General features: G+C 36.0%; 1 non-coding gene across 1 annotated transcript; it reads left to right on the top strand.

The window, feature by feature from the left end:
- Positions 1-870: 870 nt before the first annotated feature.
- LOC131832761 (U4 spliceosomal RNA) lies at positions 871-1,007 on the top strand. The gene has a single exon (XR_009354157.1). It is a non-coding gene; the product is annotated as a U4 spliceosomal RNA (small nuclear RNA).
- Positions 1,008-11,538: the final 10,531 nt, after the last annotated feature.

Below are 11,538 nucleotides of genomic sequence, written 5' to 3'. Positions count from 1 at the left end.
CCATGGAAACACCAGCAAAATAAGCATTTTAGAATTGATGAAATATGGTATTTCTCTATCATTCTCCTTATCTGTGTAATGAATGTGATCATATAATGCATGCTCTTTTATAACCCAGCTTTTTATATTTACACTGCATCTTGTATGTGTATGTCTATTATTGAAACTCTATTTGTCTTTTTTTGGTTTATACTGGGTATTGCATTACTTGGATACATTCATTAAAGAGATTCATAAAAGAGTTTGTCTTTGTAGCTCTGTAAACTTTGCACTCATTTTTAAGACACATTTTTGTTGCCCTCTCCTTAAAAGTGAACACCCCTCAGATGCTTTTATATTTCTTGCCTATTTCTAACAAAGATAATTTTATTTTATTTTTTTAATAAAGATTTTATTTATTTATTTGAGAGAGAAAAATCACAAGTAGATGGAGAGGCAGGCAGAGAGAGAGAGAGAGAGAGGGAAGCAGGCTCCCTGCCGAGCAGAGAGCCGGATGCGGAACTCGATCCAAGGACCCTGAGATCATGACCTGAGCCGAAGGCAGCGGCTTAACCCACTGAGCCACCCAGGCGCCCCTCTAACAAAGATAATTTCAAATCATTTTTAAATTTTGCTATGAAAGATTAGCACACATATGTATTTATTAAACTAGACTGATGGGAATAATAAAATAGACATCCAAATTATAATTTTTCTAAGGAGGCCGCTTGTTAGAGTGGAAAGCTCATGTTTGCATTTTAGAGGCATATGAATGTCACACACCATTCTATAATTAACCCATGCTAAGTTGCGATTCGTTATTTGGGTGAGTTATTTAAACTTTATGGGCCCAGCATGCTTCTGCTGTGCCACTCTGCTTATTTAAACTTGAAATTTGCGCAGTGGCAGTATCGTAGCCAATGAGGTTTATCCGAGGCGCGATTATTGCTAATTGAAATTGATTTCTTTTTCTACCAAATGGGTATATTAATTCCCACCTCTTAATTTATTGTGAAACTATATAAGATATGCCTGACACCCAGCATACACTCAATGTTATTCCCATCCCTCCAGCATCAATATTAAAACTTCCATGCAATTTTCCCTTTCTATTTTGTATTTCACAAATAGTACCTGGCAACTGATTTACTCCCAGTGAGTTCAGACCTTGTTCCTTGCTACTTAAATTTTAGGATTTGCCTAGGAGGAAACAACAGAAAAAAATGTAGTCTATGAAAAAAAAAATGTGATCCATAGCAGCTGAGTTGTTGAAAGCAACTGAACTATAATGTGCTGCATTATGTGTATGTGTTATATATATAGTAAAAATTCGATGATACAGTCAAATCACGGCTTTGGTTTGATTTTGATAATGCAGGGCTCTGGAGCTGGGACTGAGAAGTGATTATTAATATGTATTTTTTTAGGGCATGGGTATTATTTGTATTATCTTTTTAATTTAAATTTTAGTGCAATATTGGTTCTGGGGTAGAATTCACTGATTCATCACTTACGTACCACACCCAGTGCTTATCCTAACAAATGCCCTCCTTAGTACCCATAACCCATCTACCCCATCTCCCCCCCACCTCCCTCCATCAACCCTCAGTTTGTTCTCTATTGTTAAGAGTCTCGTATGGTTTTGTACCCTCTCTCTTTTTTTTTTCCTTTCCTCCTTCTTATATAGTCATCTGTTTTCTTTCTTGAATTCCACATATGAGTGAAATTGTATGTTATTTTTCTTTCTCTCACTTATTTTGTTTAGCATAATATACTGTAGCTCCACTCATGTCATTGCATATGGCAAGATTTCATTCTTCTTGATGGCTCAGTAATATTCTATTATATATATATATATATTTAAATATATATTTAATATTTATATATATAAAATAGTGATACATATATATATAAACCAAAACCATATATATATATGTATAAACCAAAAACATTTGGTTTTTCTCCATAGGTTGGCTATTGTTGACAATGGCCAATAAACGTCAGGATTCATGTATCCTTTCAAGTTTGTATTCTTGTATCCTTTAGGTAAATAACTATTAGTACACTTGCTAGATCACAGGGTAATTCTATTTTTAACATTTTGAGGAACCTCCATACTGTTCTCCAGAGTGGCTGTACCAGTTTGCATTCCCAGCAACAATACAAAAGTGTTCCCCTTTTTCTGCATCTTCACCAACACCTGTTGTTTCTTGTGTGGTTTATTTTAGCCATCCTGACAGGTGTGAGATGGTATCTCATTGTGGTTTTGATTTGTATTTCCCTTATGATAAGTGATGTTGAACATCTTTTCATGTTTTTGTTAGCCATCTGGTTGTCTTTTTTGGAAAAGTATGTGTTCATGTCTTCTGCCCATTTCTTAGCTGGGTTATTTGTTTTTTGAATGTTGAGTTTGATCATTTCTTTGTAGATTTTGGGTACTAATCCTTTATCAGACAAAACAAGGATGTCCACTTTCACTATTACTATTTAACATGGTACTGGAAGACTTAGCCTCAGCAATCAAACAATAAAAAGACATCTAAATTGGCAAGGAGGAAATCAAACTTTCACTATTTACAGATGGCATGATACTCTATATAGAAAACCTGAAAGACTCCACCCAAAATATGCTATAACTCATATATGAATTCAACAAAGTCACAGAATATAAAATCAATGTGCAGAAATCTGGTGCATTTCTATACACCAACAATGAAGCAGCAGAAAAATAAAGGACTTCATCTCATTTGCAATTGCACTGAAAACAGTAAGATTCTCAGGAATAAATCTAACTAAAGAGTAAGATTCTTAGGAATAAATCTAACTAAAGAAGTAAAAGATCTGTACTCTGAAAACTATAGAACACTTAAGAAAGAAACTGAAGAGGATGCAAAGAAATGAAGACCATCCCATGCTCATGGATTAGAAGACAAACATTGTTAAAATGTCTGTACTACCCAAAGCAATTATACATTTAATGCAATTCCTATCAAAATACCATCAGCATTTTTTCACAGAGCTAGAATGAACTATCCTAAAATTTGTATGGAACCATGGAAGATTGTGATTAGCCAAAGCAATCTCAAGAAAGAAAAGCAAAACTGAAAGCATCACAATTCCAGACTTCAAGCTATACTACAAAGATGTAGTCATCAAGACAGTGTGGTACTGGCACAAAAACAGACACATAGAGCAGTGGAACAAAATAGACAACCCAGAAATGGGCTCTCACAGCTCTATGGTCAACTAATCTTTGACAAAACAGGAAAGAATATCCAGTGGAAAAAAGCCTCTTCAACAAACGGTGTTAGGAAAATTGGACAGCCATGTGCCGCAGAATAAAACCAGACCACTTTCTTAACACTATATACAAATATAAATTCGAAATGGATGAAAGACCTAAATGTGATACCAGAAACCATCAGAATCCTAGAGGAGAACACAGGCAGCAACCTCTTTCACATGGGCTGTAGCAACTTCTTAACCCGACGCGTCTCCAGCAGCAAGAGAGACAAAAACAAAAATGAACTTTTGGGACTATATCAAGGTAAAATCTTCTGCACAGTGAAAGAAACAATGAACAAAACTCAACTTCTCCCAGCCTACAGACTGGGAGAAGATAACGCATGGATATTAAACCAGCTACTCATTCTTCATCCAGCTATTCTTCCATTTATTTCATCAATTTAACAAATAACTGACGTACTGCCTTCAAGTTTCATACACAATATTGGGTGCTGAGGATATGATGGAAACCAAACCAAATGAGAAAGAGAGAGAGCAAACGCAAGCTAGCATGACTGAATGAGAGCAAGAGAGGGAGAGAGAGTGCGAGCAAGCACAAGGGTGAGCGAGTAAAGAAAAGAGAAGGAAGAAAACAACACTCACAAGACTTAGTTTCTAGGGGTGAGGAGTAGTGCTATGGAATGATTCTACAAAGGTACAGAAATTTAATTCATAATGAAAAGCTATACCAAAGTAAAAGGTAAAACTAGAAATCGTAACAGCACGCTGGTTTAGTTTGTCAGGCGAAGGAAGGTTTTCTGAAAAAGAGACATTTAAGTATAGATCTGAACGATGAGTAGTAGTAACAAGGGAAAGCAGAATAAGTTTGGTTGAAAGAAATGTATCCATTTTTATTAAAGCAAGCTTCTACTTTCAGTTTATTATGGTCCTAGCCATGGATATCCCATATAAAATGTTTAGTAAACTATGTTCTTGACAATTTGTAGTTAGGCCTTTTTATGTCAACTTCTTCATTTGGAGAGTAGACTAGCTTAAAGTTAATGATTTCATCCCTGAATTCTGTATTATTCCTCACTGTGGAAATTTCTGTTGACAAGAGTATTAAATAATGCTGTACTTTTGTCAACCTTACTTAGTCCTTTATCCCTTTGATTAAAAGTCACCAAGACTCAAAATAGTTTAATAAAAAAAGGAATTCAGGGACACCTGGGAGGCTCAATCAGTTAAACATCTGCTTTCTCAGCCCAGGTCACGATCCCAGGGTTCTGGGTTTGAGTTCCACATCAGGCTCCTTGCTCAGTGGGGATCCTCCTTCTTCCTTTGCCTGCCGTTCTCCCTGCTTGCTCTCTCTCTCTCTCTCTCAGTCTGACAAATAAATAAAATCTTTTTTAAAAATTAAAAAAGGAATTCATTGGCCCATGTAAATCACAAGTCTGTTTTTATCAGAATAATCTCTAAATGTATGTCATACATGTATAATACCTAAGATAAAAGCTATTTGGGATCAATGTAGATAACCTCATCACCAATTTTTATGCAGAACTCGTATTTTGATACTTTAAGAAAAATAAGTTTGGTAGGAAAAATTTAGACTTGCTGCCACTTTTGCCACTTTCTTGAGCATGTCCTTTACAGATAGAATAGGACACATTCTCTTTGGGCAAATGACAGAAATCCATTTTCTTAAGTTTGGAGCCAACTGAATTGATTAAGTAATTAATGTCAGAAAGAATAAATTCACATCAGCTCTTCTAAAACCAAAGGCATATATTACCTTTTGGTACATGTCTTCCAACAATGTACTGCTTTGTTTCCAGCGATGACACATATATTGGAATATGTACTATGATCATTCATTAGTAAATATTCATGGGTACAAATGTTTTTTGTACCCACAAATTTGCTGAAGAATACACAGAGATACACACTTCTAAAAAAAAAATCAGGAAGTGTGACTAAAATGAGCTGCACATCTTTTCTAGACTAATATTATTGCCATCATTTTTCCTACAGACCTCAAAGCTTTTGCTATTTATGCTTTCATTCAATGGTATGATTTCCTAATAGCTCTGTGGAGACCCCAGGAACTGTTATATGTCCTCAGTGCAGAGAAGAAAGACCTACTAAATTAAGCAGTGTGTGTGTGTGTGTGTGTGTGTGTGTATCATTTTTATTCTCTCTGTCTTCACCTCTCTCTCTATCTCTTAAAGCTCTGCTGTTTCTCCTCCCTGCTTTAACAATTAACTCCTGTCTGGCTTTGGTTTAATAAGAGCACAGAATCCTTGCACTAGAGCTTATCAGGCAGAATAACTTCAAACTCACTATTACTCAATGTCTGAAAATCTTTGTGGAAATAAACACAAAGAATTTCCTGAAAATTAAGTAATCCATCTATTTTTCTAGCTCAGAGTTTCTTAACCGTGGGTAAAGGAGTTTCAAGAGCTTTATAAAATTGTATACAAATTTTATATTTCTGAATTTTAATGGACACTCTGTTATTTTCACCAGGTGTTTAAATGGTGTGTAACTAAGAAATCATTAAGTAACTAAGAAATCATTAATATCTCACCCGATATTTTAAAATCTATAATTGGATTAAGCTAAAGGCTAGAATACTGTGTGCTGTGTACTTGGACTTCAGTACTCCAGAAATGCATACATATTTAATTGTGCCTAAGTTGAGTATGTTAAAATTATGCATACATGCACACACATTAAAAAAATAGCAGAAACAAAACATATTGCTTTGCCTAATGACGATATTTACCTTTGGTCACCATATGAACAAGAAATATGCTTTTTTGAGAAACTAGCCTATCTTCACATATTTGAAGCAATGGGTCAAGGAACTGGTTGTGTTTTGTCTGGTTTTACTGTAATAGACAGTGAACTACCAAATTAGAGGCTTGATATTTGCTGTTGTTCTCCAGGGCATGTATTTTGTGTAACTTTTGAATTTATTCTTTTATTTCTACCTTTATTTACCTTCGCCACAAATTCTTCACTTCTTTTCTTACGCATTTTGTTGTACTGTGTATTTTTGTAAGTTGCCCTAAATCATTTCCAAAAGTACCAAGAGTGCAAATATAAATGAATAAATAACAATACTGACTGAGACAACATATAAATCATTTTGTTTGTTTTATGTGTTTTTTTTTTAACATGGTCCATAGTTTTAAAATGCTTTCAGAAATGTTTCTTTAACAACATACTTTTGTAGTTTTTTGTTGTAAATACTTATTATTTAAGTTTAAAAGCTGCTAATGTATTCTTAATATAGTACTAAGAAAACCAATATTGAAAAATGACTCCAAAGTATTTTACTTGGATGGTGAAGTAGGGAAGCTCTTTTTTTCCCCTTTTAGGTTTAAAAACATATTTTGGTATCACTGCTTTCACTAAATGAACTGTTTTGCAGTTGCTTATTCAGGTACTCTAACAAAATTGAATATACTACTTAGAAATTGTCTGCTATGTCTTCTACTTATAAATGTAATTGTGAGTTTCTACCTTGGGAAGTGTTTTAGTGCACACCAGTATATTTTGGATGTGGGTATGTACAACTAAGCTTTGTCTTTTAGTAAAATTGCAGTTATTTATATAATCTCTTTTTTTATTTCTTTTAGTTTTAAACTTGGATTTGTTGTAAGTTAACAATAGATACTGCTTTTTTGCTATTAGGTATGAATGGGTTGCTCACTATATTACTGTGTCGTGGTAGGATGTGCTGATGAAATGGGAAAAAAGTTTGAAAGGGAATTGATTTTTCTTTTTATGCCCTAAGAGGGATCCCGTAGTCTACATTGCAATCTATAGAATAATTATTTGACTCTATGTTTAGTGGATAAGTTGAAGCCCACGCCTTTGGCACCTCTTATCTAATGAGCATACCCTAGAGGTCAACTATAAAACCACTTCTTCCCAGCTACATATTGTGCTGTAATGGAGGTTTTAAGAGTTAACTTGGAGAAAAGAATGAGAGTCCACACAAAACTCTAGTAATGACAGGTTAGGTAAAAATTAAGAAAGTAAATATACTTTAGGTAGCCTGCATCCCCAAGAATATGCTGTGTCCTCAGACAAACTAAAAAGTCTTCCTTATCACATATCTCATTCCAGGCAAGGCCTAGGCTTAGTTCTAAGCCAGGTGCATGATATGTATTCAGTTAAGACTTACGGAGTAATTGATAAGTAACTGTAAGGAAAAAAGAAGGGCCCTGCATAATGGACCTGTGACTCAGATATAGCTGTCAGAAAAGAAAAATGAAGTGGTTACACAAAAACCAGATTTGCTGAAATAAAAGGAAATGGCTGTCTGGTAGCTCCTAGGCAGAGGGCTAATATACACTGTTCCCTTCCACATTATGGGTGATTTAGTGCTGTGCAAGAAGACATGGTCATTGTTCTACTATGCTTCTGCTAGAGATAATATAGCTAGACTTCCTTCTTTAAGGAAGGAAAAGAAATTGTGAGCATCTTTTCCTTCACAAGTTTGCAGTAGATTGCTAAACTGTAAAGACTTCACTCTTCATTAATGAAGAGGATGCCTATTATAGTTTTTATTTTGTTTTGTTTTGTTTTTTCAAGGGCTGCTAAAATAACCTGAGGGACAATCTCTCCAAATAGTTGCAAGTTGGCAGAGAAAAGTCACTTCAGACTGAAGACTTTAGTGGGCTTGAGAGTACATATCTGAAGGAGTAGCTATGAGAAGCTATATTCTTTCTACTTTTGGAGAAACTCAGTATTGTTGTGTAAAATAGTCTCTAAAATAAAATAAGGACTATCGAGGTATGAATTCAGGGCTGTGACATCCACTCAAAGAAGATAAAGGCTTCCAGGTTCTTCTGCTAACTGCCTTTGAGAGTGTTTGGACATTAATCCCTTTGATTAATTTCTTCATGTCACTGCATTACTGCTTTATCTGTCAGGATTTGGCCTGAGAAATAGAATCACTCTGAGTGATGAAGAGTAGAGATTCATCAAAGAGACTTCTACCTCGTACAATGGTGGGAGCTGGTGTAGAAATCTATGTAAGGCTGTTGCCTATGCATCTTATGCTCGGTCTCAAGTCTCGAAAGTCAGCTAGGCCATCAGTCTAGAAGGAAAGCTGGATATGTAGCAGGGGAGAAAGGAGAAAAATTGAAACCTGTGAGGACTAACTGTAGCCCATGAAGCCAAATGGGGACCCACATCTGTGTTTTACTGCTACCAAACCTGCGATGTACGCAACATGTAGGAGAAGCTGCTGACATTTGCCATAGAACTGAATAAAAAGATTGAAGTTCACGGTTAGCATAACATTCTTCAGTCACAGCTTATGATCGGCTTCCTCCCACCTTTCCACTCCCACTCTCCCTTCTATACACTCTTCAACTCTCCACAGAAAATTTAAAAATTTCCAAAATATTTGAAGAAAGGCTACCCAGTATCATCTGAAATTGAACCATAGTTATCTTCAAGAAGCAGAACCCTTTCTGAAGGTACTTTTAGACCAAAAGTGGTTTCCCAAGAAGGTGATTTTCAAAACAGACATACCCAGATATAGTGTGGGTCCCGTTCCAGAGTGCAATAAAGCGAGTATCGCAACAAAGTGAGTTAAATGAATGTTTCTGTTTCCCAGTGAAGATAAAAGTTATGTTGAGACCCCTGGGTGGCTTAGCTGGTTAAGCATGTGCCTTCAGCTCAGGTCATGATCTTTAGGTCCTGGGATCCAGCCCCACGATGAGCTTCCTGCTCAGTGGGAAGTCTGCTGCTCCTTCTCCTTCTGCCTCTCTTTTCTGCTCCTGCTCTCTCTCTCTCTCTCTCTCTCTCAAATAAACAAAATCTTTTAAAAACAATTAAAAAATAAAATTTATGTTTACTATACTATAGTCTATTAAGTCTGCATCTATATTATGTCTTTGAAAAACAGTGTAAGGGCACCTGGGTGGCTCAGTGGGTTGAGCCTCTGCCTTCAGCTCAGGTCATGGTCTGGGGGTCCTGGGATCGAGCCCCACATCGGGCTCTCTGCTCGGCGGGGAGCCTGATTCCCCCCTCTCTCTCGGCCTGCCTCTCTGCTTGTGATCTCTCTCTCTGTCAAATAAATAAAATTTAAAACAAAAACCAAAAACCAAAAAACAGTGTACATGCCTTTATTAAAAAATACTTTTGCCAGGGCCCTGGGTGGCTCAGGGGACCTGGGTGGTTCAGTCAAGTGTCCAACTTTTGATTTCAGGTCAGGTCATGATCTTAGACTGAATCCCACATTGGGCTCTGCATGTGGAGCCTGCTTGAGAGTCTCTCCCTCCTTCTCCCTCTGCCTCTCCCTCTGTGTGCATGCTCTCTAAACAAACAAACCAGCAAACAAATAAATAAATAATACTTTTTGCTAAAAAGGCTAACCATTATCTGAGCTTTAAGGGATTTCTCATCTTTTTGCTGATAGAGGAGGGTCTTGCCTTGTTGCTGAGGGCTGCTGACTGGTAAGGGTGGTGGTTGCTGAATGTGGGGTGGCTGTGGCAATTTCTTAAAATAAGACAGCAGGCAAGTTTATCATACCAATTGACTCTTCCTTTCATGAACAATTTCTCTGTAATATGATGCTATATGATGGCATTTTACCTACAATAGAACTTCTTTCAAAATTGGAATCTAACCTCTCAAACTCTGCCACTGCTTTATCAACTAACTCTGTGTAATATTCTAAACCCTTTGTTGTCATTTCAAGAGTCTTCCCAGCATCTTCACCAGGAGTGGATTCCATCTCAAGAAACCACTATGTTTGCTCCTCCATAGTGGTAAATCCTCCTCTCAGAAGTTTAGTCATGAGATTGCAACAATTCGGTTACATCTTCAGGCTCTGTTTGTAATTGCAGTTCTCTTGCTTTTTCCATCACATCTGTAGTTACTTTCTCCACTGACATGTTGAATCTTCAATTTGTAAAAAATTCCATATCTACGATGAGTACAATAAAGCAAGATATAACCATACAGTGAAATGGAGTCTTTCTCTTAGTTTTAGAATCTTTGTGCAGCCTTGGTAACATTCAAAGTAGATTCATAGTTCACATAAAAAAGATGACTCTTCCCATTCCTGCTTCTTCAGACTTAATGTTGTGTGTTGTAGCAATCTCCAAAAATTAATCCACAAGATTAATTTCTGATCACATGAATGCTGTCCATTCGCAGTCATCCAGATGACTTGTGTTGTAGTACTATGCTGTTCAGGAACTGAGTGCCAGCTAACACGATGACTGGCTAAATAGTGTAGCTTTGATGTGCACAGTTGTAATGCTATTTTTATTCTTTTACTAGGGAAGAATATTGGAGGCTGGCTCTTTAAAAATAACCACTTTGGAACAAAGCAGGCATATGGTTCATTACAATGGTGTTTTTCATTTTAGTTTAGTTTGGGTTAAGTTAAAATCTGGTATTTTAAATACTCTTTCATATAACAGCAGAACAAAACCTAGCATTTATGTTTGTGTATATATCCTGAAATTCTAAAGTTAATATGAAGGACCACACACTATGTACATTTTAAAATTATGATAATTGTTAAAATTCTCATATCTACACAATGCTTTACTATATAGTACTTTAAAATTATCACAGGGCGCCTGGGTGGCTCAGTCAGTTGAAGATCTGACTCTTGGTTTCTGCTCAACAGGAGTGGGGTCTGCTTAAGATTCTCTTCCTCTCCTCTTCCCCCCACTGGTGTGCACGTTCACTCTCTCTCCCTCTCTTGCTCTCTCAAATAAATAAATAAATAAATAAATCTTTTAAAATAAAATTATCACATTTATATGATGTCTTAGTATAGTATTTTAAATAATAGGAAGCGTGGTGGAAATGGAAGAAAAAAATGAACATACAAAAATTATTCCTTAAAGAATTTATGAGACACAGTTTACTTAATGCAGGTGAACTGGAATCAAGCAACCTATATACATGCATGTTTACATTTTTAGGTTCCGTTCAAATTAACAACATTTAAAAAAGAGATTCTTCAGTCACATAAAAGGAATAATTCTCACTATGATTGTCCCTAAGAACCAATCAGTGTTGTCTTTTGTAGTTACTTATTTATTTTTTTCCTGGTTGATATCTTCTGATAAAATGAAAGATGGGGAAACCAGAGAAGGAGAAAATAAGGGAAACATGATCTGCGTGTATTGTTGCAATGATTTTTAATTTGTCCAAATATTTTTCCATCAAGTTTGCAAAAACCATGTTTCCCAAACACAAATGCAAGAACAAAGTATATCAAATTGCTACAGTGAATTTTAGATGGAAAAAGTTGGTAATATTGATTTTAAAGCTTGTATTGAAAAT

This window comes from Mustela lutreola, chromosome 5 (assembly GCF_030435805.1).
Source record: "Mustela lutreola isolate mMusLut2 chromosome 5, mMusLut2.pri, whole genome shotgun sequence".
Classification (NCBI taxonomy): domain Eukaryota; kingdom Metazoa; phylum Chordata; class Mammalia; order Carnivora; family Mustelidae; genus Mustela; species Mustela lutreola.
Note: the sequence above shows the minus strand (reverse complement) of the source record. Positions and strands in the feature narration are given on the sequence as shown.